At 43.5% G+C, this 26,500-nt stretch overlaps 1 protein-coding gene and 1 non-coding gene across 8 annotated transcripts in view; one reads left to right on the top strand and one right to left on the bottom strand.

Moving 5' to 3' along the window:
- The window catches only part of LOC123505428 (discoidin domain-containing receptor 2-like), a 633,236-nt gene that overhangs the window by 290,504 nt on the left and 316,232 nt on the right, over positions 1-26,500 (top strand). The window lies entirely within an intron of this gene.
- Trnag-ccc lies at positions 22,138-22,211 on the bottom strand. Its single transcript has one exon. It is a non-coding gene; the product is annotated as a tRNA-Gly (tRNA).

The raw sequence follows: 26,500 nt of genomic DNA, 5'->3' as shown, positions 1-26,500 counted from the left end.
CTGATGCTGCTGCTGCTGCTGCTGCTGTTGTTGGTGGTGACTTTCCTACACTTTATTCCTCAACTCTCTCTCTCTCTCTCTCTCTCTCTCTCTCTCTCTCTCTCTCTCTCTCTCTCTCTCTCTCTCTCTCTCTCTCTCTCTCTTTATTTTTATTATTACGTGTTATTTATTTTGTATTTCTTAGTTTTTTTTTATATTTATAAGATACTTTTCTTTTATTTATTTTCTATTTTGTTTATATATATTTTTTTCGAGTCTATCTGAATTCTTTAGCTGTTTTTGAGTTTTCCTTTTTTTTTTTTTTTATCATTTCTGCTTAAACTTGCTTATTTTTTTTTTCTTTCACTTCCATTTTCTTTTTTGTCGTTCAGTCGTCAGGTTTGGTTAATGTTGGTTTGTACTGTTAATATCTTTTCATTAAGTTACATTAAAACTACTACTTCATTTCTTTCTTTCTTTCTTTCTTTCTTTTCTTCATCTTTTTTTTTTTTTTTTTTCTTTTCTTTTCTTCTTCTTCTTCTTCTTCTTCTTCTTCTTCTTCTTCTTCTTCTTCTTCTTCTTCTTCTTCTTCTTCTTCTTCTTCTCCTCCTCCTCCTCCTCCTCCTCCTCCTCCTCCTCCTGGCATCGGAATCCTGGCCAGCAAAGATGAGTCCTCGAACCTTTCTCCTTTCCGTTATTCTCTTGACTTGGCCCTTTGTACTATACGTCTCTCCTCCTTCCCTCTCCTTCCTCGTCCTTCTTTTCCTTCCTCTTCATTCTCCTCGCTTATGTATACCCTCTTCCTCTTCTCCTCTCTCGTCATACATCTTCCTTATCCGTTTTATCCTCTCGTCATTCTTTCCTGTCTCCGTCTTAACCTTATTCCTTGTCAAAGCTTCTTTCTTATTTCTCTCCTTCCTTTCCTCCTCATTCTTATCCTTTCTGCAGCTTTACTTCATCTATTTTTATTCTGCTCAGCTTTTTCCCTCTCCTTTTATCCTCCTCTTCCTCATTTTAACTTTCCCGTTTACTGTTCTACATTACGTACTAAGACAAGACACGATAGGTTATCACAGGCAATCTCGTCAAAACTAACAGGTAAAAACTACTGACAATTGTTCTTCTTTTGTGTTCGTTTGACGTTGCCAGTTGTAGGTCAATACGGTAAATGATTACGGTGGCAGTCAAGGGCAAGGTGGCGGAGGAGGGACGGAGTTGGAAAGCCCGAGGGAATCTAAAGGTAATCCAAGGGAAACATTTGCATTTCATTAGGAGCGAGTGGTGAGGTAAGTTTGAGTGTGAAAAAATGGGGTTTGAGAGTAGGAGACGTAGAGAGAGAGAGAGAGAGAGAGAGAGAGAGAGAGAGAGAGAGAGAGAGAGAGAGAGAGAGAGAGAGAGAGAGCTTCCAAGTTTTTATTTTACAAATTTGTGTTCTTCATTGTTTTTATCTCAGCAAATGATTGTTTCATTCTCTCTCATTCATTCTCTCTCTCTCTCTCTCTCTCTCTCTCTCTCTCTCTCTCTCTCTCTCTCTCTCTCATCATCTCCAAACTTCCACTTATTTTATTCTCGTAGCCATTCCTTCTTCCCTTTTCTCCTTTCCTTCCTTCTCCTTTTATCCTCTTTTCCCACTCTTTTACCTCCACCCTCACCTCCACTTTCACCTCCTCCTCCTCCTCCTCCTCCTCCTCTTTCCTGTCGTTCCTCTTCCTTCTATCCTCTCTTCACCTTCTTCACCTTCACCTCCACTTCTACTTCTTCCTCTTCTTCTTCTTCTTCTCCTCTTCCTCCTCCTCCTCCTCCTCCTCCTCCTCCTCCTCCTCCTCCTCCTCCTCCTCCTCCTCCTCCTCCTCCATCCGTCCACTCATAATTCCACTTCCTTTGTTGTCCAGCTGTCCCTCACCAAATCTGATATATATTGCATATGTCCTGGTTATGGATAGGAGAGGACGTCCCTTCTTTTTCACCTTCTCCTATTCTTCCTCTTCTCTCTCTCTCTCCTCCCTTTCTTCTTCTCTTTCCCATCTTTTAATTTCTTCTATTCTTTTTTCTGTGTTTTTTTCCTATTCTTTTTTGTCTTTCTCTTCTTCTTCTCCAGATTTTTTTTTTATCTTGTGTTTTGTTTGATGTCTCTCTATTCTTTCTCTCCTTTCCCTATTCTTCGTTCGTGTATCCTTTTTTTCTGTTCTTTCTTCTTTATCTTTCTTTTCGCTTCTTTTTTCTTTATCTTTGCATATTATTGTTTTTCTTTCTTTTCTTTCTTTGTTTCCCTTATTTTAATTCTCTTTCTTCTTTCTCTTTCTTTCTTTTTTTCTCTTCTCTCTTTATTCTTCCTGTTTTCTTTTCTTCCTCATCTTCTCTCTCCTTCTTTACTGCTCTTGCCATTTTCTTTCTCTCTTTCTAACTTTTCCTTCGTTATTTTTCCTCTTTTCTTTTTTCCTTCTCGGTCTTCCTCTCTTCACTATTTTTCTCTTCTTTCTTCCTTCTCCTTCCTCTCTTCTGTTTGTCTCGTGTCACAAACTTCCAATCTCAAACACTTTTTTCTCTGGATTTCTTTCCTTACTCTTTCATCTTTTCTTCCTTCCTCCTCTTTTCTTTCCGTTCTCTTCTCCTCCATCCTTCTCCGTTTTCCGTCTCTCTGTCTCTTTCTCTCTCTCTCTCTCTCTCTTTCTTTCTTTCTTTCTCTTTCTCGGTTCGTCTTTTTCCTTCCTCCTTTCCTCCACCTGTCATTCAACCTCACTTCTCTTCTCAACTTTGTTTTCTCCTTTTTCTTCTATTTTTCCTCTCCTTTCTCTCAGTGCCCTTTCCTTCTCTCTCTCTCTCTCTCTCTCTCTCTCTCTCTCTCTCTCTCTCTCTCTATCTCACCCCTTCCTCCATCTATTCTCTCCTCGCTATTCTTTTTCCTCTGTCCATCCATCTTTTCCTTCCTTATCTACGTACCTTGTCATCACCGATCTCTCACGAATTCGTAATGAGTCCCTTCGTCTTTCACTCCTTATCGTACGGGCGGGAGTGGGTGTGAGTGGGCGGGAGTGGGCGGGCGTGGGATGATGTAAGAGGGAGTAGGATATAAAGAGACCGTGGGTGTGAGGGAGGTAAGTGGGCAGGCTGTGAGTGTGTGTGTGTGTGTGTGTGTGTGTGTGTGTGTGTGTGTGTGTGTGTGTGTGTGTGTGTGTGTGTGTGTGTGTGTGTGTGTGAGTGAGTGAATGGGTAGTGGTTATGTGTTTGTGGTGCGTAATGGTGGTTCTGTAAGGTATCCTCGTAAGAGAGAGAGAGAGAGAGAGAGAGAGAGAGAGAGAGAGAGAGAGAGAGAGAGAGAGAGAGAGAGAGAGAGACGAGTCAGACCACCGCAATATACAATCAAATAGATAAGCAAACAACAAGACAGGCAGACAGAAGGACAGACAGACAGACAGACAGACACAGAGGCAAATTTGTATTGCTATTAATGTTGTTTACTCACGATACACTGGCGATACGATTGTTGTTGTTGTTGTTGTTGTTGTTGTTGTTGTTGTTGTTGTTGTTGATGATGTTGATGTTGGCAATTATTTTCGCAGTCAATGATGAAATGAGGTGGAAAACAAACAGATAAACAGAAAGTGAATGTTTCCTTTTTTTTTCTTTCTTATTTTCTCTCTCTCTCTCTCTCTCTCTCTCTCTCTCTCTCTCTCTCTCTCTCTCTCTCTCTCTCTCTCTCTCTCTCTCTCTCGCTTTCATTTATGCATTCCTTCCTCCTCATATTACTTTTCTCCATTCTTTTCTCCTTAGCCAGTCTCTCCTCTCCCGTACCGCCAATTATCTTCCTTCCTTCCATCTTTCCTTCCCTCTTTTCTACCTCCATTACTTCCATCCTACCTTTCATCCTTTCCTTTCTTTTGTACTCTCACTCACAACCTCTCTTTCCTCCGTGCGTTAACTCATCCCTAACTTTGTAATCCCATCTCATCTTTCCCCCTCCTCTCTCTATTCCTCCTCACCATCCTAATTTCCACAATCTCTCATTTCTTCTTCCCACTTTCTCCTATCCCTATTCTCTCCCCGTTTCCTCCGTTATCTTTTCCTGTACCTTCCTTCCTAACGTCCCTTTTCTCCCTCCGTGTCCCTCCTCACTTCCTCTCCTTCCTTCTCCCTGTTGGTCCCGCAGCGCGCCTCCCCCTCCTCCCACTCAGATGGACGTATCAGGACCCAGCATCAGTGTAGGGGCGTGTTAAGATTCTATCAGGCAGGACATGAAGTGGAGGTGCTTTGCTTAGCTACTGTGAAGGCCCACCCATCGCTACAGAGAGAGAGAGAGTGAGAGAGAGAGTTATATAGGAAGGACAAATAAAAGGACTTGATTTATTGTTAGCATACCTGTCTATCTGTGTTTTAATGATGACCAACGTGTGAGAATAGTCTGTTAATTTCTTTTGGTATTTATGTATTTATTTGTTTTCTATTCTTCTCTGAGTAATTGTGACAGTGTTGAGTGATTTTTTTTTTTTCATATCTTTATGGCATGTGGCTGGATTAACTACAGGTGGTGGTGGTGGTGGTGTTGGTGTTGGCGGCTGCATCTTTAATATTTATGCCTGTGAATTTCCTCTTCCTGGTATCTCCTTCAGCTGGATGAGGGACGCACCTTTACCTGGACTCTCTTACCTTTCAATGATGTTTTCGTCTTTAATACATTATTTTTTCTTCGTCTTACCTGTTACGTCTCTCTCTTGTCTTATTTTTTTCCCTCTTTTGCCTTTTTATTCATGCACTTTCAATTATAATGATAAAAATAAAGATAATAATAATAATAATAATAATAATAATAATAAGAAGAAGAAGAAGAAGAAGAAAAAGAACAGGAAAAGAAGAGTAAAAAGAAAATACGAACACAGACAACAACAACAGCAACAACAACAACAACAACAACAACAACAACAACAACAACAACAGCAGCAGCAGCAACAACAACAAATGATGATGATGATGATGATGATGATGATGATGATGATAGTACGTATAGGGCTACACTAGAAAGATTCATGACCACAATCCACGGACAACAAAACACACACACACACACACACACACACACAAACAGACACACACACAAGGCCATTAACAGGGCGGTGGTGGTCAAGCCTCCTCCTCCACCACCTCACTGCATGTCATTAGCGATACTTCCTTCCCAGCGAATTCCATTAAGCCGATCGGCCGCATAGATTGTCTCTCGTTATTCACCTTTTTTGCTTACCCGAGGACTGGACTCTTGGGATGGACTGCCCAGTTATAGTAGACGTACCCCCTTAGCCAACTCCCAGCCACGCCTTGCCTCTCTCTCTACCACTCTCTCCTGCTCTCTAGTGCTTGTCGTCTTGAAGGGTGGAGACTCTGAAGGCTTGATTTCCGCCCTGTATTTTATTAGATTCTTTGGAACATTCGTGGTGCACATAATGGGCCGATGGTTAATGTGAAGTCTGTGCAGTTCATTAGTGGTGAGTGAGTGTGTGGTGTGGTGATGCGTGTTTGCAGTGATGGTAGTGGTGCTGTGGTGTTGCTTGTCATAATGCGTGTGTGTGGTGGGGGAGGGAGGGGCAGTGGGTAAGGAATGTGTGTGGATGTAGGCTTGAATGTGGTGAGAATGAGAGAGAGAGAGAGAGAGAGAGAGAGAGAGAGAGAGAGAGAGAGAGAGAGTTAACTAGTGCTATGGCTTAGGCGTGGATTAAAGCAAGGATAAAACAACGCTCATTACACTGTGCTACTTTTCCTTCCCTCCTTCCCTCAGACCCTCGCAGCCGAAACCTCTGTCCTTGCTCACACACACACACACACACACACACACACACACACACACACACACACAAGAACACCCATCTACCTAGACCAAAAGCGTGTTAAATATACAAACTTCATTTACAGCGTCGTTCCAGAACATCGCTCGACAAACGCGTCCCGTATCTCTTGTCTTATCGCCTCACTATCTTTATTTACAGCCCGATCCTCCCCTCTTGTGGAAATTAATGGGTAACTTGATTCTCTTCGCCTTTGCCCCGATCGTTGTTGCAGTCATTATACTACATACTCGTACACGCTTTGCCTTCCACCTGTCCATGGGGAATATCAGGTAACTCCGCCATTATGTTTAGTATTGCTTTTGGTGGCCTTACCTGTGCTCGAGTGGCAGTTAAGGTGAGAAAGTAGGGGACTTAGTTGCACGTTCTAACTGACGGGGGGTGTGTAGGAGGGATGTTTCTGCTCTTTATCGTCTCGCCTTCGTCCTTAGTGACCGTGAGGGGGAAGGAAGGCAGGATAAGAGTACCGACGAGGCGTAATGAGGGGGAGGTAAGGGTTGTGATACTGATACATGCACGAGAGTAAAGTTCAATGACGATAAGCCAGGTGTTGTACAGGTGATAATGTTGCAGAGAGAGAGAGAGAGAGAGAGAGAGAGAGAGAGAGAGAGAGAGAGAGAGAGAGAGAGAGAGAGAGAGAGAGAGAGAGAGAGAGAGAAATTTTGTATGTATTGCAATATTATATCACATAGTCATAGGTAAGCGAAATAATCTAATATAACATTTTGTTGGAAAATCACAAAATGTGTATAGAGTTTACAGAGAGAGAGAGAGAGAGAGAGAGAGAGAGAGAGAGAGAGAGAGAGAGAGAGAGAGAGAGAGAGAGAGAGACTGATTTTGACATTTATTGGCCTCAATGGCACAAAATACAAAAATATAGACAGCATACGTATGTAAAGCGGCCCTGGTCTGTTGAATCGCAGCTGAACCGTAACCCTTTTACAGACCTATTGCAGAGAGAGAGAGAGAGAGAGAGAGAGAGAGAGAGAGAGAGAGAGAGAGGAGATCCTGTTTGTTACCTCACTTTTCTCCCCGGCCCAAGCATCGCCCCATTCATCACAGCGCCGCTAACTGTCAGGACATTTTACTGTGGACGCTTGGAAAAAGATTGGCGTGTTGAACGATTAGATGCTAATTGTAAGATACACCGAACATTTAACGAGAGCGAGAGGGAGGAATGCCTATATTGTGCCTCGCGTCAGTCCGGCCGGCCTCCCAAATGTTTGGTGCTTCGTCCTGGGAATATATTTAATTAAAAGCGCTTCCAAAAAGAAAAAAAGGATGTGGATGGGAGTAAAAAGATCTCCCGTAAAGCCTGGATGAAAAAAAGTATTAGCATAACCGTCTGGAAAATTATTGCCGTAAAAATATGTTGTGCTCTTGCAAGTGACTTTTTTTCTTTTCTTTTTTTGTGTGGAAAAGTGTTTAGAATTATGCGATATTTTTTTGCAAGAGTTGTGTCTAAAATGGCAAGTCTTTTCTACTTTTTGTTTTGGTAGCGTCTGCGTTTAAAAGCACATTTTTCTTCTCTTTTGTTTTTGGTTAAGTATATTTGCGCTTTTTTTTATTTATACTTTTTGAAGGTAACATTTGCGTTTTCAATTACATGAAGTTTTGTTGGGTTAATAGTTGTGTTTGTAATATTTTTTTTAGGAAGGAGAGACGTGTAGGATAACGTTTGTATTCAAAATTATGATTGTCTTTTGTTTTTTATCGTGGTAATACTTGCTCTTTTAATTATTCGGGTATGAGTTAAGTTAAGAATGACGTGACATTTTCGTCTTGACACCACTTGTCTTTAGAATGACAACACTTCACATAAGTTTTGGTAGTAATTGCATTCAGAATATTGAGAATCATGAAATTTTAAACATTGAATTCTGTTGGATATATTCTACCAGACACATCAACTGCTTATCTTGCATAGCTATTAGCACACAAAACAAACAAATGAATAAGAAGTAAGAAAATACATTGTATCTCATTTCCTGTCGCCACTGAAAATAAAAACAAAAAGTTTTAATGTAAACCTGGACACGAATTTTCTAGTACGTCCTGTCATGCAAACTCAGCGAAGAGAGAGACAAAAAAAAAAAAAAAAAGTGAAAAGAGAAGCAAAAAAAAAAAAAAAAAAATAGACCCTCCTAAAAAAAAAAAAAAATAAGAAAAAAAAGCACCACCAACCCAGTGACTTTGAATGAGGCGGCCCAGGAGTTGTCACGCTCCGGTAGACGAATATGACCCTGAGCTGCATTTCCCAGCAATTATTCCACCCGGGACCTGAAAACTTTGTCCCTTAAGTCCTCGGAACCCTACCCCCCCTTACACTTTTTTGTACGATTTTTTGACATTCTTTAGTGCGACGTTTGTGTTTAGAGTTTTGTTTTTACTTTTAATTCGTATTTCTTTGTCCACACACACACACACACACACACACACACACACACACACACACACACACACACACACACACACACACACACACACACACACACACACACACACACACACACACACACACACACACACACATATTTATGGTACTAGTAGTGGTTATTGCATTAGGTATATTAGTAGTTTATAGAATAAAATCATGTATACAAAAAAAAAGAAACGTATTTTAGCATAATTTATACTTTTGTCAGATGAGAATAGTAATAAAAAAAAAATAAGGAAAAAAATTCAATAAAAGAAAAGGAGAAAAAAAAAGGCTAATCTTCTCGTTGTCAATTATTTCCATCATCTCGAATTATTCTGTCTCTTCCACCTTCTGTAAATCAACTGACAAAAAACAAACAAACAAAAAAAAAAAAACAAGAACAACAACATAATTGTAATAAAAAAAATAAAGATCAAATCAATGAAAGAAAAAAAAAAAAATGAGTCAGTTATTTCCTTAATCTCGAATCAATCTGTCTATCCACCTGCTGTAAATCAACCTATAATAAAAAAATAACAAAAAACAACAACAACAACATAATAGTAATACAAAATAAGGATCAAATCAATGAAGGAAAAAATAAAAATAATCAGTCAGTTATTTCCATCATCTCGAGTCATTCCGTCTCTTCCACCTTCTGTAAATCAACTGACAAAAAAAAAATAACAACAACAACAACAACATCATAATAGTAATACAAAAATCATTAAGAATCAAATCAATTAAATAAAATAAAATAAAAGAATCTCAGTCAATTATTTCCATCATCGCGAGTCATTCCGTCTCTTCCACCTGCCGTAAATCAACTGTTGGAAAAACAAACAGACTAAACAAAAACACAAAAAAAGCAGCAACACACGGAGCCCATATAGTCATGAATCACGAAGCCAAACCAATCAGAGTCCGAATTCATTAGTATAATTCAGCCAATCCGGCCTCGTAACCTTTCATTTCTTTTATTTACCCTATTTTTCTATTCATTTTTTTTCTCCCCATTTTCTGTCTCTGTGTCTCAACTTTCCGCTCACCGACCCTTAAGTTTCAACAGAAAACGGCAGGCGGACGCGGGAACACCATTAGGCAGATTACCGGCCGCATTCATAATTAAGGAGGCGATAAGGAGGGTAAGGAGGTCTTTCGAGGACTCAGGGTCGTTAGGGATATACAGAAACAATTACTGTGTGGCGATGGAGAGGAGGAGGAGGAGGAGGAGGAGGAGGAGGAGGAGGAGGGGTAGGAGAGAGGAGAAGAAGGAAGAGGAAAAGGTAGAAGAGGAGGCCGAGGTACTATAATGATGGTAGTGGTGGTGGTTGAGAAGGACAGGGAACAGAGTACAAGAGTGAAGCGGAGGAGACGGACGAAGAAAATAAAAAAAAAGTATGAAGGAGTCAGGAAGAAAAAGAAAGCGTAGGAAGTTAAGGAAGAAAAGTAAGCTGAAAGATAAGAGGATTATAAAGTGAGACGGAGGGCATAATTTAGGAATAATTAGAGGAAAAGTGGTAATAAATGCATAGAAAAGTACGAGAAAAGAGAGAGAGAGAGAGAGAGAGAGAGAGAGAGAGAGAGAGAGAGAGAGAGAGAGAGAGCCATCAAGTCGCTAATGACCCTTACGTCCTCAGCTGGATCGCTACGAGGTCACTGGATGGGAAGGTTTGGTGAAGTGAACCCAGCAAAGAAAACGCGAAGAAATCCTGGCAAAGAAAACTTGATTGTGGCGAAGGAAACCAGGGAGACATCAACTGGAAAGGGAAGAAAAGAAAGAGTGGAAAAATAAGACGATAAATAAATACACACAAAAGAAAATAATCTCGCTCTTACTAACAAAACCACAAAGTCAAGTAAAGTGAGTCTCATTTGAAATTGAGAAACACACCAAATGAAAATATAAAGTAACTTAGAGAAATAAGAAAAATAAATCAATCAACGTTGCATATTAAAAAGAACGACAACTCAAGCACTGTTCTAAATTCAATAACACATCAAATTCAGTGGCAAATATCCAACATTTTATTTTTTCACGAATCAATTAAGAAAAAGGAAAAAAAAAATGAAGGAAGAAAAAAGTGAAAGGAAAAAAAAATGGAGAAAGAAATAAAGAAATATACTTACAACCTACATTAGGAAAGAAAAACCACCACCACACCACCACCACCACCACCACCAACTAGACGAAACAAGGAAGGAGAGACACCATGATAGGACAAACGAAGACACAGAACACGAGAGAAAAATAATGAATCAGCAGAGATTAATGATGGATGGCTTATCACTGAACACAGAGGTACAGAGGAACATGCTGATAAACAAATAAAGGGATAAGAATAATAGAGGAGGATAAACAAGGGGTGATTGATGGATGGGTGAAAAGTTAATCAGGTGGCAGCCACACCCGCCTTACCTGAGCTAATGAGGCCGTGATTACCTTAGGGGAGGCGCCGCGGTCAGGTGGCGTAATGGATGATGTGTGTATAGAGGAGGTGATTTAGTATGTGTGTGTGTGTGTCCGTGTGTGTGTGTGTGTGTGTGTGTGTGTGTGTGTGTGTGTGTGTGTGTGTATGTGTGTGTGTGTGTTAATTTTGTCGAAGTCCATTTTAGTCACATAAGTTTTTTTTTCATTTATTCTCGTACTTAATTATATTTACTATTTTTTTCTCGTCTTTGTCCTACTATCCTCCTTTTCTTCCTCCCCTTCCTTCTCCTCCTCTTCTCCTTCTCCTTCTCCTTCTCCTCTTACATCACCACCGTTTCTTACTCCACCCTTACCTCCATAGAGAACAAACACTAAGCCTTACTAACCCCTTTCTCCGTCCCCATCCCCCGCCTTAACGCGTTCTGAAGAAGGGCGTTGTCTTGGCGGGTCTTCCTATGAGTGGCCGAGGAAGTAGCCGCAGAAGGCGAGGCAAGCGACGGGGACACGGTGGGCAGGACGGGGCGTAGCGTTCATTCCTTCCTTGATTTATCTTTTGGGCTAAGTTTACACGAGAGTTGAGCTGAGCAGGGTGGTGTGAGGGTGGCCTGGGTGGGCTGGGTGGGTGGTGGTTGTGTGGGTTAGTGTATGAGTGACGAGGTGGGATGGTCAGAGAGAGAGAGAGAGAGAGAGAGAGAGAGAGAGAGAGAGAGAGAGAGAGAGAGAGAGAGAGAGAGAGAGAGAGAGAGAGAGAGAGAGAGAGAGAGAGAGAGAGAGAGAATGTGTAGTGAATTAGCACAGACGAGACTCCACCCAAATTTTGACTGCACATCACTCGTCTCTCTCTCTCTCTCTCTCTCTCTCTCTCTCTCTCTCTCTCTCTCATATGCATACATACATACACATATATACGTAACCCTCTCCCCGCACACACACATACATACTTTGAATCTTGCCATGATTAGCATTCCATTCTCCTGTCACTCATTTCTCCTCCTCCTCCTCCTCCTCCTCCTCCTCCTCCTCCTCCTCCTCCTCCTCCTCCTCCTCCTCCTCCTTCTCCTCCCCCTCTTTCTCCTCCTCTTTGTCCTTTTTTCACCGTCACTTCTATGCTGTCTTATGGCATTAATGTGCAACTCTTAATCTGGAGTGATGGTATTCGAGAAGTGAGGGGCGGGAGGGAGGAAAGGAGGAGTTAGAGAGGCAGAGAAAGTGTGGACAGAGAGGTATGCATGTAAGGAGATGAAGGCAGACGAATATGGAAAGGACGAGAGAGAGAGAGAGAGAGAGAGAGAGAGAGAGAGAGAGAGAGAGAGAGAGAGAGAGAGAGAGAGTATAGCAAATATCATACGTAAGTACCAAAGAAAATAAACAGACACGAGGAAAAATACATATCCTGGTAGAAACTGAATATCTTGTAAGGGAAAAGGAGACCAAACGATAAAAAAAAAAACATACTGATAAAGGTGTTTTATTGCTCTTACTAATTAATAGTATTCAAACAGCGTGTTATATTACTTGTATTGTGTTAGAGAGAGAGAGAGAGAGAGAGAGAGAGAGAGAGAGAGAGAGAGAGAGAGAGCATGCATACTCAGGTTTAATCGGAAACATGCCACCCTTCACCACCGCGCCATGAAGGAAGACACGCTGGAGTGCAATTAGAACATAAACATTCATTGAGCAAGCACGGGATGACACAGGAAAAGCTTAGGCTCGGAAACTTAAACTAACTTCTCTTCCTCCTCGTCGTCCTCGTCTTCCTCCTCTTACTGATTCCTCGTCCTCTTCCTCTTCCTTACTGACTCCTCCTCCTCCTCCTTCTTCTCTTCCATACTGACTCCTCCTCCTCCTTCTTCTCTTCCTTTTTCTTCTTCTTCTTTCCTCCTCCTTCTCCTCTTCCACTTCCTCTTCCATACTGACTCCTCCTCCTCCTCCTCTTCTTTCTTCTTTTCTCCTCCTCCTCCTCCTCTTTCTTTCTCTTTCTCCTCCTCCTCCTCTTCCTCTTCCTCATCCTCTTCCTCTTCCATACCGACTCCTCCTCCTGCTCTTCCTTTTTCTCCTCCTCCTCCTCCTCCTCCTCTTTCTTCTTTCTTTTTTCTCCTCATCTTCCTCCTCCTCCTCCTCCTTCTTCTTTTTCTTTCCTATTCCTCCTTTTCTTTCTTCTCTCCTCCTCCTCCTCCTCCTCCTCGCTCATACCCTTCACTTCATTCCTCACCTCGAAAAATCGTTGAAAATCTTTAAGTATTCTCATTGACAGTCAAATTTTGCATGACATAAGTTGAATATGAATGTAAAATTCCTCTTTTGTTTTCTTGCCGGCTCTTTTCCGTCTTCCCCCTCACCTCTTCCTCCTTCCCCTCCCTCTCTCCCCCCCTTCCCTCTACTGGGCTATCAGCAGGGCGCCTCACAACCCTTCATTACCAGGGGGAAGAGAAAGCCATCCCACAGGCGTCATTAAGGGTCATTGTCCCATCTGCGGCCGTGGTAGGGGGCGGGGTAGGGTGCAGCAGGGACCAGGCAGGGACTATGGAGGGGGCGGGGCTGCTCATAATGATTTTACGGGAATTAGATAGAACGAGACCTGAAATAATTGAACATAGCTGACTACAAGAATAGCCTGCATGGCCTGAATGGCTGTGGGTGTTGTTGTTGTTGTTGTTGTTGTTTTAGATGCTATTGTCGATGGTTGAGTGTCGTGGGTGTGTATCTTTCTGTATTGTTTATTATAGTTAGTTACATTTATTTTTATATTTTTTAGTGTCTCCTGAAGATGTTTCGGAGAGATGAGTTTATATTACTACGTTATGTTATCTTCGCTGGTGACACGGAACTGACGATGTGGGATGCACTGCTAGCTTTTCCATTAACGCTTTCTTGAGACATCCTGTGGAAAAAAATACAGTACAATGAGGATAAGTAACTTCTAAAATGAACACCATTCACATTATTATATCACTCACGCATTCATCCTTCACTCACACTCACCACCCTACTTCCTACATATCTTTCTGTCCTTCTTTGACTTCAATGTATCGTACAAGAACTGAACAGATTCAGTCCGAGGATCCGAAGCGGTGCAACTCACACTACTAGGTAAGCCTCTCCGTCCACGCCTGCTCACTGCTCACCTCTCAAGCCCTCAGTGCCGCCGCGTGAGTCTTGAGTTGTGCGCGCTGACTTCCGTGCTTTCCCGAACACTTACTGTGGCTTACATGTAGTGAAGGTGAAGCAGAAATACAGAAGCCTTAGCCGTACCCTGTTCCTGTCACCCCAGCAGGTATGTGGAGTGAGTGTTAAGGACAAAATAAGAGATCATAGTGAAAAGATGAATGATTCTCACGAACCGCCTTGGTGACGCCGCCGAGGAACCACAGAGTTGCCGCATCACTGTATTTACTTTTTTTTTTTTCTGTCTCTTTGAAATTTTATGGAACTTTTGTATTATTAAAGCTGTTCAGTCCCGTCAAGTAATGCGAATGGTGTCCAAAATGGGAAGTTCTAATGTCTCCCTGGGGAAAAGAAAATCGCCATGGGTGGTGGTGGTGGTGGTGGTGGCGCGCGTGCGTATATTAGCCTGTCTTGCATCATGTGTTCCAGTGTGTCAGAACATTCTCGGGCATATTACGAGGTTTTATATGATGTATCTCAACGCTGCAGCCAGAGATCCCTAACAGATGGACACTCATTCCACCTCATTCACCGTTGCTTCGCCCTCCCTATCTCTGCCATGTACTCATTATTTCCTCTTTACCCTTCCCGTCGCTGCCGCTACATCCACCACCGCCAACTAGCCACATATTCTCTCTACCATTTCCCTGTCATCACATGCTCCACCTCCACCACTACCAATACCAACAGCAACAATAGCCAAACAAACATGCATCATTCATCCACCACAATATTCACCACTATCACAATAACTCAAGCTACCTCATGCCAAAGTTTCCTCCCACACATAACAAGACAAGTAGACAGGTTGTACGTGACAATGAGGTGACATTTAAAACAAAGAAGCAGAAAGAAAAAACATCAGTAATACTTGTACATTTTACTGTTATTTCTTTTATGGGAAATGCAAAGTTGTCGGGGAGGGTTTCCTAGTCTTGTGTTATGCAGTAAATATTTACACACACACGCATTCATGTTTATACTTGTGTATAATGCTTGTTTAGATATACATGTATATACACGTGTGTGCTTGTGTCCGTAATGCGTGCGTGTGTGTGTGTGTGTGTGTGTGTGTGTGTGTGTGTGTGTGTGTGTGTGTGTGTGTGTGTGTGTGTGTGTGTGTGTGTGTGTGTGTGTGTGTGTGTGTGTGTGTGTGTGTGTGTGTGTGTTGTATTCAATGCTAGCACGCCAACGGTGGTAGTAAACATTCTGTATCTCCACCAGTGCACAACAGAGGAAGGCTGTAAATTAGCATATATTACTACTGAATTTTGCTTTGTGTTCTGGAACTTATTATTTCTTCCTGGGAAAGAGAACTAAAAAGTGTAGTGGGTTTCATTTTTACGAACGAGCTTGTCATGTCCCAACTCCCGCTTGTCTGCCCTTGGCTTGGGGACAACTCCACTTTGTATTGCTTCCACCTCTTTTTTTATTCCATCCCAAGGTTCATTTCATCCACTACACCATTACACTCTCCCGCATTACACACTCTCCACCCCAGAAACAACCATGTAACTCCACACACAACCGCAATAAGCCCCGTTACTCCTCCTCCTCCTCTTCCTCCACCTCCTGACATCAACTCTCAAATCCCTGTGCATTCCTCTCTTCCTCCCCCTCCTTACTTTACCCTGTCAACACCCCTCCCTAAAGTACTACGCCCAGGCACCCTCTCCCCACTCTCCCCACTCTCCCTTTCCTCTCCTCGCCCCGCCACACCCGACATTCTCTTGCACGAGGGAGGAAAATCAGTTAATTGGCATAATGGTTCGTTAGTGTTCTTAATACCAAACCTGCATGCCCAATTTAAGTCTTCCAGTTTAGGGGCGAGGTGCGGAGAGGATAGGGAGTGAGGGAAGGGAGAGAGGGGGCAGGGAGTGGAGATAGGGAGGCTGGGTGATGGGTAGAGGGGTGGTAAGGGAAGAGGAGTGAGTCGAGGCTTACACTGCTTGGCCACCAGGATTGTTAGTCAGTCTCACTCTGGTAATGGACGTTTCGATGGCGTGGCGTAAATGTTTTTGTTAGCTCAGGAGACAAGTCGAGAGGAGAGAGGCCGGTGGACTGGCAAAGGCTGAACGAACGGCTAGACTATTATTACTACTAATACTCTTACTACTAACTATTCTTACTGCTCGCCGTTAATTGCTAAATCCGGGTGTACGTATATACTGATTCAAACTATTTTTTTTCTTCTTTACACTAGTATGTATTTTCATCTCTTGGTTCTCTTGGTTAGGAATAAATGGGTTGAGTTGAGTTCGTGGTGGTGATGGTAGTGGTAGTGGTGGTGGTGGTGATGGTGGTGGTAGTGGTGGCAGATTTTTTTCTATCTCCACGCGGAATCAGTTTCAGCAAATGACTCGGGAAGGGATTGCGTAAAGCCAATTGTTGAGATTATTGCGTTGATAGGCGATGCGTGTGGTTTTGCCGATGCGAGGTAGCGTGTCCTTGCTGGGCTGACGGGGAAAACAGACCAGACAGCAAGTTTGAGAGATGGCCTGAAGGTGGACGTGGCAGGCAACAGTCACTAAGGACGTATATATCCTCCCTCCCTCTTTCCCTTCATACCTCATTTCTTCTTCTTTTTCCTCTTCTTTTTCTTCTTTTCTTTTCTTCTTCTTCATCTTCTTCTTCTTCTTTCATCTTCATTTTTTTTCTTTTCTTGTTCTTGTTTTTCTTGTTCTTGTTCTTGTTCTTGTTCTTCTTGTTCTTGTTCTTCCTCCTCCTCCTCCTCCTGCTCCTCCTCATCTCATCTAAAGTATATGAAGAGGATCAAGGAAGAAGTAGAATCTAATCAGAATAGAGTGAAAGAAAATAAATAACAGTTGAAGGGGAAAAAATAGGCAATTGCCATTAATTTTATGTGAAAGAGTACATTTTGAGAGAGAGAGAGAGAGAGAGAGAGAGAGAGAGAGAGAGAGAGAGAGAGAGAGAGAGAACATTACCCAGTCACTTACGTAAGATATCCTTGGTGCCACACACGAGGAATGGGAAAGGTGCTGGTGGGGAGGAGAAAAAAGAATGGGAGGAAGAAAAGGAAGAAGGGTGACTGGTGGGGGAGGGGGCTCAGGGAGGAGAGGAGAGGAGAGGAGGAGGAAAAGCTTGATGGTCACCGGAGTGTTGCCCTGACACCATCAAGAGTAGTGTAAACATCCACAAGAGAGAGAGAGAGAGAGAGAGAGAGAGAGAGAGAGAGAGAGAGAGAGAGAGAGAGAGAGAGAAATGGCTGCAAATCATAAAATCTAAACACTTAACATCACAAACCCAGTAAGAAGTATTTTGCGTAAGGCTGTCATAGTGAGTACAAATCTGCGCGTTTATTTCCCCCAAACACTGCGCCTTGAAGAACGTTTCCCCTTTACCCATCACGCCCTGCCTACTGTAACATCCTGTACCGTTTACTGTCGTCTCCGTTTAGGCTCTCATAACACCGTGCTTCTCTTATCTCACTCGTCAAGCGCTATTAAACACACAAACCTTGCTACACTGTACGATTCAGAGAGAGAGTGAGAGAGGAGAGAGGGCTGGGGGAGGGTAAAGCTTGCTAACTCGCTACCCACGCCGTTTTCGCCTCGTCCAGTTAGAGCGCAGTTTAGCTTTAGCCTTTGCAGTTTACGTAGCTTCACTCACTATTCTGTACAGTAGGATGTTGGGCCGGGCTGGACTGACGCGCTGAAGTGACGGTACCGCCTCGTGTGGACGGCCCGGGACTTGCCTCGGTGTAAGCCTTTCCGACGAGTATATTATGATGCAAATTGACTCCAGGTCGTGTACAGAGGCGCTTGGTATCCTTCTCCTTTTAGTTTTTGGAGATACTCGTTAATTATAAGCCTTCCTCTCACTCTATCTCCTTCACACACACACACACACACACACACACACACACACACACACACACGCCAGAAGCTGTTGCGTTAATAGCTGCCATGTAACTGGGTGACACTTGGAATTAATGCGATCACTGAGCGAGTCGCGGCCAGAGAGAGAGAGAGAGAGAGAGAGAGAGAGAGAGAGAGAGAGGGGGAAAGGTTGCTGCCGGGGATACTGGCTGTACTTGGGTAGGGAGGCAGGGCCTGGGTGGAGAAGGTAGAAGATAAAGGAAGCAAGAACTCTGGGCGTAAGAGGCATAAGGTTCAATGTCGCCCCACCTCACCCCACCTTGTTCCAACTTGCCTTGGGTTGCCTTGCTACGGCCTGCCCCGCCCCGCCCCGCCCCGTCAACTGTAACCAGGATACTTAGCAGCGGTGTCTGAGGAGAGAGAGAGAGAGAGAGAGAGAGAGAGAGAGGGGGAGGGAGGGGAGTGAGAAAAGCAAGGATGGAGGGGCTTATGAATAGCTATACTAGGAGTGATGGTGTTCTGGTATTATTCAACTATTCTCTCTCTCTCTCTCTCTCTCTCTCTCTCTCTCTCTCTCTCTCTCTCGTTAAGTTAAAATCTGATGAAAAAAAAATACAACTCCCGGAAAATAAACTGTTAAAGTTATAGATAAAAGCAGAGTAAATGAATCAAACAAGAAGACAGGCGGAGTCTCGCTGAGTGGACCCGAGCAGAGCAGCCAGGGCGCCCACAGAAGGTTCCCCGCTTGTCCGTGATAAAAATAGAAGCTTCCACGGAATATTAAAGGAGAGTGTGCGAACCTCCTGAAGAACTGAAGGAAGAGGAGGAGGAGGAGGAGGAGGAGGAGGAGGAGGAGGAGGAGGAGGTGCTCGACGGAGGGTAGTAGAATATTTAAGTCAAGTTTTCCTGGCTTACCTATGTGTCTGTCTGTGTGTGTGTGTGTGTGTGTGTGTGTGTGTGTGTGTGTGTGTGTGTGTGTGTGTGTGTGTCCAGAACGAATCTAATGTAAATATATACACAAACTCAGACATATATAACAAGTATCCTTCTTTGCATGAAGTAATAAATATTAGAATAAGTTAGCCTTAATTTATGTATCACAGCATTAAGCATAAAGATTCAAATTTAGTGTTAGAAGATAAGTATAACAACGACGCATTAAGTTCGTATATTATTTTTGCATATATGTAGAGAGATACAGGGCTGGGAAGACTCAAGTATCTCTCTCTCTCTCTCTCTCTCTCTCTCTCTCTCTCTCTCTCTCTCTCTCTCTCTCTCTCTCTCTCTCTCTCTCTCTCTCTCTCTCATGCACGTATTTCGCTGTCAAGTTTTCCACAGACTTTTCGGAAATATTATTTGAACAAGTTAGCAGAATTCTATTGCATTTCATTTTTTCGTATTGAATTTGCGAATTTTATGGAAGATGTTGCATGTGCTTATTTTGGGTTAATCACATGTTTCACAATTTTATAAGTTTACTAATATTTCCTGACAGTTTTTCCTCCAGCTATTTATGTTTTTTATTTACTTTTATATGAATTTACTAGATATCATGAGTCCAATTTGCCTACACCATCAGTTTTACATATAAGCAATACCTTCGCCAGCGCCATAGTGGAAGGCAGTACGTATTCTGTGATGGGTCATGCTCTATACTGTAGGCATACACGACCTTATGTAAGCTAACTAACCTTTAACAGTCTCCTTACTCTTTTGTGTTCTTTTTCTTTGGGTAAAGGTTATTTATCTCACACGTACGTACGCAGAATTACTCAGTTGCGTCGAGTGTCACGTGGCGGTGTCGGTGTAATGGAGTAGGGAGAGCGTTCAGGAAGGCATGGGGGCGGCAGGAACACATCGATCAGCAAGTGGGTGGAGGAGATGGCCGCGGTGACTGGTAGAAGGCGGTCACGGGTCTCAACCAATACAACACAATATAACACAAGACAGACTTAGCGGAACGTTAGAGGCGCAGACTAACTTCCCTCCCGTGTTCTTTAATTTTTAAAGACGCCCAGTTAGGGTTCCTGTATGCGTAATGGTGAGGAGTATTAAAGATGTATCCCTCCCAGTGGAGACCGTTTCGTTAAGTATCTTCGCGTTAAGAATGAATGACCTGGCCGCTGGAAATGCTCAGTAAAGTGTCTCGTATAAATAGCCGTAAATTTAGTTTCGGTTTTCATAAGTCATAAGGTTGGTCCATTTACTCAATATTTTACTAAGTGGTAGCTAAATTTATAGGAATTTAATATATAATTTTCCAATTTAAGATGTGAATATTGTTTGTTATTTGTGTCGTAATATTAAGTTTATTATCAGAATCTTCTTCATCAATATCGCGTTGGGCATAAGTGGGAGTCTCACCTCACGCCGCACATCATAAACACGCTCGAGTGACAAGAAGCAGCAGGTATAAAGGGCAAGGGCAGGAAGATGCAAGGCGGGGTGACCAAAACACAGGTAAACAGACACCTGGCCTGCACGGCGGTGAGTGGCGGGTGAGGCTCAGAGTCTTCCCGCAACGATTTCATTTTCTTCACGTGAGTTCCGAAAGAAGATCAAAGTATTTACACGGCTCAGTGGCTGGGATTCCGACCAAACACACACACACACACACACACACACACACACACACACACACACACACACACAAACACACAAACACACACACACGAGTCAAGGGTCAAATAAATCCAATTAAGTTTTTGTTTGCGAGTCACACTGTAAAAGAGGCTGGAATTTCGTCCCGTGGCTGTCACTCGGCGCGCTTCAATTGATGAATTCTAATTTAAGCGCAATAAATGGCCTACCTGGGAAAGAGGTATAACAGCGCAGACTCTTGACACACACACACACACACACACACACACACACACACACACACACACACACACACACACACACACACACACACACACACACACACACACACACCTTGAGGCATGGAGGGCGTGTACCTGAGCGCTTCCCAGACAGGTACGAGCCAGGTACACTTTTCCCTTCTTATCGCCTACTTTATGGCGCCGTCCTGGCTCCGGAACACTTAATATAAACAGTGGTGTTTGATTCATACGTTTAATCTGCGTGTCCCTTTGCCTGCACGCTTGTATCTACAGGTAATGCTTTTATCGGTGCGTTGTGGTGCGTCAGGTACACCGAAACAAATTCTTTCTCCCGTATAAAGATTTGTGATGTACGGCGGAGTCACTTGCAGGTGCCAAGATACGGAAATGTAAAATAGAAAGATGACTGTTTTAAAATGAGTGTCGCAGAATGTGTGTGTGTGTGTGTGTGTGTGTGTGTGTGTGTGTGTGTGTGTGTGTGTGTGTGTGTGTGTGTGTGTGTGTGTGTGTGTGTGTGTGTGTGTGTGTGTGTGTGTGTGTGTGTGTGTGTGTGTGTGTGTGTGTGTGTGTGTGTGTGTGTGTGTGTGTGTGTGTGTTTGGTGAGGGACGGTCCCGTGACGGCTTTGTGTGTGTGTGTGTGTGTGTGTGTATGTGCGCACTCATGTTAACGTTTGCGCAAGCAGAGCGGTGTTTTGTTACTCTTGTTCATAATTCAATTTAATTTAGATAGCGCACCATGTAGGTCAGAGCTGTGTAACTGAACTGGGTTTTGCTGGTGTTTGCTAAAAGTTCATGTGTTTGACTTTCTGAAGCACAATCAAATGCAACAAAATTACATGACGAAATATTTGCAAAACATAAATATAATACGTGGGCTTACTGAAAAGTCAAAACTTCTTTTATTTATTTTCAAATGAAATGACCACCCAACCTTGATGAAACTGATGACACATAACAAAAGGTTGCACAAGTTGATCACTATGCAAGATTGCCGTTTAGAATCAGACTGGCGGCGTGCTTTCCTGTGAGATGGAGGAGGTATCAGCGAGGATTCACGGGAAATGTACCTACCATCTTGTATCCCCATGCAAGGAGTATAAGGGGCGATGCCATACCGGGGAGTGCCTCTGTTGACGCCCACCAGCGGGGACAAGTGGACGCGGCAGGGGAGGTGCTGGGCGTTGTGGGGATCGCGGCAAAGCTCTTAATGCTTCCAAGATCTTGCGTGGACAAGCTTTATCGCCTTGCTTTTTACGACGCTGTTAAACCACTTTCTGAGCCGAAGTGGCCGCGGCTCTCCCATCCCCGCCTCCTGGACGGCCGGCGAGTGGTCGTGGCGAGCGTTAATTAAGGTCGTCCAGGAGGAATGTCGCCGTGTGTGTGTGTGTGTGTGTGTGTGTGTGTGTGTGTGTTTCACTGTTTGATCTGCTGCAGTCTCTGACGAGACAGCCAGATGTTACCCTACGGAACGAGCTCAGAGCTCATTATTTCCGATCTTCGGATAGGCCTGAGACCAGGCACACACCACACACCGGGACAACAAGGTCACAACTCCTCGATTTACATCCCGTACCTACTCACTGCTAGGTGAACAGGGGCTACACGTGAAAGGGGACACACCCAAATATCTCCACCCGGCCGGGGAATCGAACCCCGGTCCTCTGGCTTGGGAAGTCAGCGCTTTAATCACTGAGCTACCGGATGTGTGTGTGTGTGTGTGTGTGTGTGTGTGTGTGTGTGTGTGTGTTTGTTGCAGAAGTGCTTTGACCTTCACCGCAGCCACGCACCTACGTGTCAGAAAAATATCCGGTATTTTTGGTTTCCTCTCTCTCTCTCTCTCTCTCTCTCTCTCTCTCTCTCTCTCTCTCTCTCTCTCTCTCTCTCTCTCTCTCTCTCTCTCTCTCGTTAAAACACCAGCTTAACGAGGGAAAGTCAGCTGAGGTATTTCTTCCTCTGCTAAAAAAGAAAAAAATAATCATCAACAAGTCTCCAGAGAGAGAAATGTCATAAAATACATAAAGCACTGTATTTTTCCACGGTTTAAATAATCATCCCTCGCGGCGCTCACCTTCCCAGAGAGCCTCTAATGCTAAGCTGCCATAATGTCACCCTCCACCTTATTACTTTTACTCCTCACATTTTTCCCTTCACTTCCCACGTCCTTCGTCCTCCGCCCCTGGTCTCCTTTCTCTTCCTAGTGAGTGATTAGAGTGTCTTAATCCCTTTTAACTTTATCAGATGGTGTTTATGTACGGTTGTTATTCTATTCTTCCTTTATTTTATTCGACATACTTTGCTTTAATTGCATTTACGTTTATTATCAACCACACTTTATTCTGAAGGTTTTTATTGTTGTCTCTTCTCAGGGCTGATAAAATTGTTTGGTGTAAGTTCAGAGTATGGCTTCGAAAGGCAAGTGACAGCAAGGACAGTGGAAAGAACAGTTTTAATTAATTTTCGCATATTGATTCAATTTTTTTTTTGTCAGTAAAACCATATACAGCTATGCAGATTAAGTAGAAAGTGTCGTACAGCCATTAGCAGCTGAGGATTAACTGCCAGTGAAATAAAAGTAAGGGAAGAAAAACAGTTGTAAGTTGACTTGTACAGCGATATAATCGTTTCATTAACGTGTCTTTCTGCTGGTGCGATAAAGCTACGTAAGGGTGATAATTTAGATTGAGGGAACACACATACACACACGATTGTGGAGATATTTGGGTGTGTCTCCTTTCACACACTAGCAGTGAGTAGGTACGGGATGTAAATCGAGGAGTTGTGACCTTGTTGTCCCGGTGTGTGGTGTGTGCCTGGTCTCAGACCTATCCCAAGATCGGAAATAATGAGCTCTGAGCTCGCTCCGTAGGGTAACGTCTGGCTGTCTCGTCACAGACACACACACACACACACACACACACACACACACACACACACACACACACACACACACACACACACACACACACACACACACAGTTGATTTGTGAAGCAGTAGTAATTTCACTCACAATTCACAGATCCTTAAGGTGTTGGAGATAACGTTCCTAGTTTAATATTTATCGAGAAAACAGACAAAAACGAATGAACAAATACATACACTTTGATAATTTCCTGCGCTAGTCACCGCTTCTTCAGTGTCAAGATCAGGCAGTAAATAAAGCAGGATTGATTTACATGGTGGGATTTGGGAAAAAAAAAAATAGAGAAAGAAAAGGTAAAACACATTATAAGATGGCGATGGAAGCAATATCAATAATTCAATTCACAAGTTACATTTATATCTAGCTAAATAAAATCGCATATATAAACCTGGATTAATTTTGATTGATGAAAGAGCAAAAAAAGGGGACAGAGAGAGAGATTGGATGTATATTCGAAGCAGAAACAAAGCACTGGATTAAGGGAACCACTGAACTCAAAGTCTGTAGGTAGTAAGTGATTCAATTTCCAAAGCCCACATCCCTTCCCTCCCTCTTGAGTATGTGCTGATAAAAAAAAGAAAAAATAAAGAGAAGGAAAAGTATAGTTGACATGGATTAGCTTTCAGCACAACACGCACTGCAGACAGACACACAGACAGACAGACAGACAGACAGACCTGCGTGCATCAGTGGCCTCCTTCCTACCTTCCGTTTTCTTTATGACAGACAGGGTACGTTCGCATATTATAACAGAATTGAGCGATTCTCTCTCTCTCTCTCTCTCTCTCTCTCTCTCTCTCTCTCTCTCTCTCTCTCTTTCTGCATTCATTCTTGACTTCCGTCCCTCCCTTCCTCCTTTCCTCCTCCCTTCCTCCTCCTCCTCCCCCTCCTCCTCCTCCTCCTCCTCCTCCTCCTCCTCCTCCTCCTCCTCCTCCTCCTCCTCAAGGTATGTCCAAGATTACCTTACGCTAGATTCCTCTTACTAATTCCGTCTTGCTTGGCGGAGTCTCTCACATTCCATGGTAGTCTCTCTCTCTCTCTCTCTCTCTCTCTCTCTCTCTCTCTCTCTCTCTCTCTCTCTCTCTCTCTCTCTCTCTCTCTCTCTCTCTCTCTCTCTCTCTCTCTCTTTTTTTAAGCATCGTGAATTCTCTTTTCGAATACATTTTTCTTATGTCCTTTATCTTGCTCTTCTTCTGATTATATATTTTCTCTTCCTCTGTTTCCTTTGTCCTTGTTTATTCTCCTCTCTTTCCTTCCCCCTTATCTCCTCCTCGCGACCCTTTACCTTTGTATTATATTTGCAAACACATTTTACTATTCTTTTGATTATCTGGAGAGAAAGAGGAGGAGGAGGAGGAGAGGAGGAGTACACAGTAGACGGTGAACATGAAAGGACGAAGAGGAAAATGAAAGTGCACAGGAGTAAATGGATTCACCTTACACAAATACTTTTAAGCTTTTTCTGTTTATTATTGCATTGGTGATGTGATGCACCTTTTCTCCCAGGGCTGTGCGTGAGTGGAGGGATGGACGCTCCTCTTGATGTATTCTCTCCCCACCCCTCGCTCCCGCTCTCTCCCCTATTTCCTCCTCAAGTCCTGTTGCTGCTTCAAACTCCCCCTTGAATATCGGGTTACGTGATTTTGCCTTGTGCTTTCGAGTGGCGAATTTGAAAAGTCACTCTCTGTATAAACACGCGTGATTTTTTTTTCCTTTTCGTCTCCTGTTTTCTTTTCCTCCGTTATTTTGGTGGCTTGGCTCAACTTACCCTGACTTGACCTGCTTTCGGGAGTTTGCGGAGGCCGTGTTTTCGATCTTTGCTAATGTGTTTATCCGACGGAAAGGGATAAGCTGGGTGGGGCGAGGCGTGGCGGGTCGGGGTGAGTGGGTGGGGCTGCTTGGATGCCTTGAGTAAGTGTGCGGCTTTGTGGGGGTGGACGGGATGGATAGGAGTGGTTGGGTGTGGGTGTGGGCTGAGGAGTGTTATTTAGAGCAGGGTCTGTGTAAATCTGGGGCGAAGAGGGGATGGTAATGGTAGGGATACGGTATACGGGGCTTTGTGCATGAGACAGTGTGAAGGAACGTGATATGCTGAGAGCTTGATGTCTGGATATGAACAGGAATATTGTGTTGGCAGGCAGGGCGTGGATGGAGTGATGGAGTGTGTTGGGTGTGTGTCATGATCGAGTGTTGGGGGTTGGGGTAGACTTTCTGGCCGGTCAATACACTCACGGCGCGGACACTCTGGCGACACACAGATGACCAAACTTTCCTTTCACGCGTCCTGGCCAGAGGTGCATATTATTACGGCAATACTCAGATTATTACAACGCAGACACTCACTCAAGGAGGTTAGTGACTTAGAAGTAGCACACCTCTCCTTTGTTATACACCAGTAGCGCGTGTACAAAGTTATCACAGAAGTCACTGGCACATGTCTTATTTATAAGTCTAGTCCAAAGATTATCTGTTGTTGCCTGTCTATGATGTACTTTTGTGCTTTGTGTCAAGAATTTATATGTTTTCACGGAGCATAGTTGCCTTCCATTACCCTAAATTGGAACAAAGCTAATTCCCTTCACTAGACTTGGACGGAGCTGGGGAGTAACGTTAAATATATATCACGGGACTTTCTGTAATTCGGCGAGGACCTGAAATTCTGCGTCCCGTTAAACGTGGAGCGTCGTGGCCGGTAAAACATCAGGAATTACTGCTGTCATTAGGAGGCGAAGGGCACGGCAGGCAGGCAGGCAGGGAGGGAGGAGACAGTGGGAGGGCAGGAACGAATGACGAGTGGAGAGAGAGAGAGAGAGAGAGAGAGAGAGAGAGAGAGAGAGAGAGAGAGAGAGAGAGAGAGAGAGAGAGAGAGAGAGAGAGAGAATGAATAAAAGGAGAGATAGACGGAAACAGGAAGGATCTACGCACATAACACACAGGTGAGGAGAATTTAAGAGAAGGAGTTAATGACATTTTGAAGAGGGTAAGTCTGTCTCTCACACCCTTCTTATGCACCTGCAGGCAGTGTATAGGTGGCGCCGCAAAGCGAGATGCTGTCACTTGTAATATTTCAGC

This window comes from Portunus trituberculatus, chromosome 18 (assembly GCF_017591435.1).
Source record: "Portunus trituberculatus isolate SZX2019 chromosome 18, ASM1759143v1, whole genome shotgun sequence".
Taxonomy (NCBI): Eukaryota; Metazoa; Arthropoda; class Malacostraca; order Decapoda; family Portunidae; genus Portunus; species Portunus trituberculatus.
This window is presented reverse-complemented; position numbering and strand designations above follow the sequence as displayed.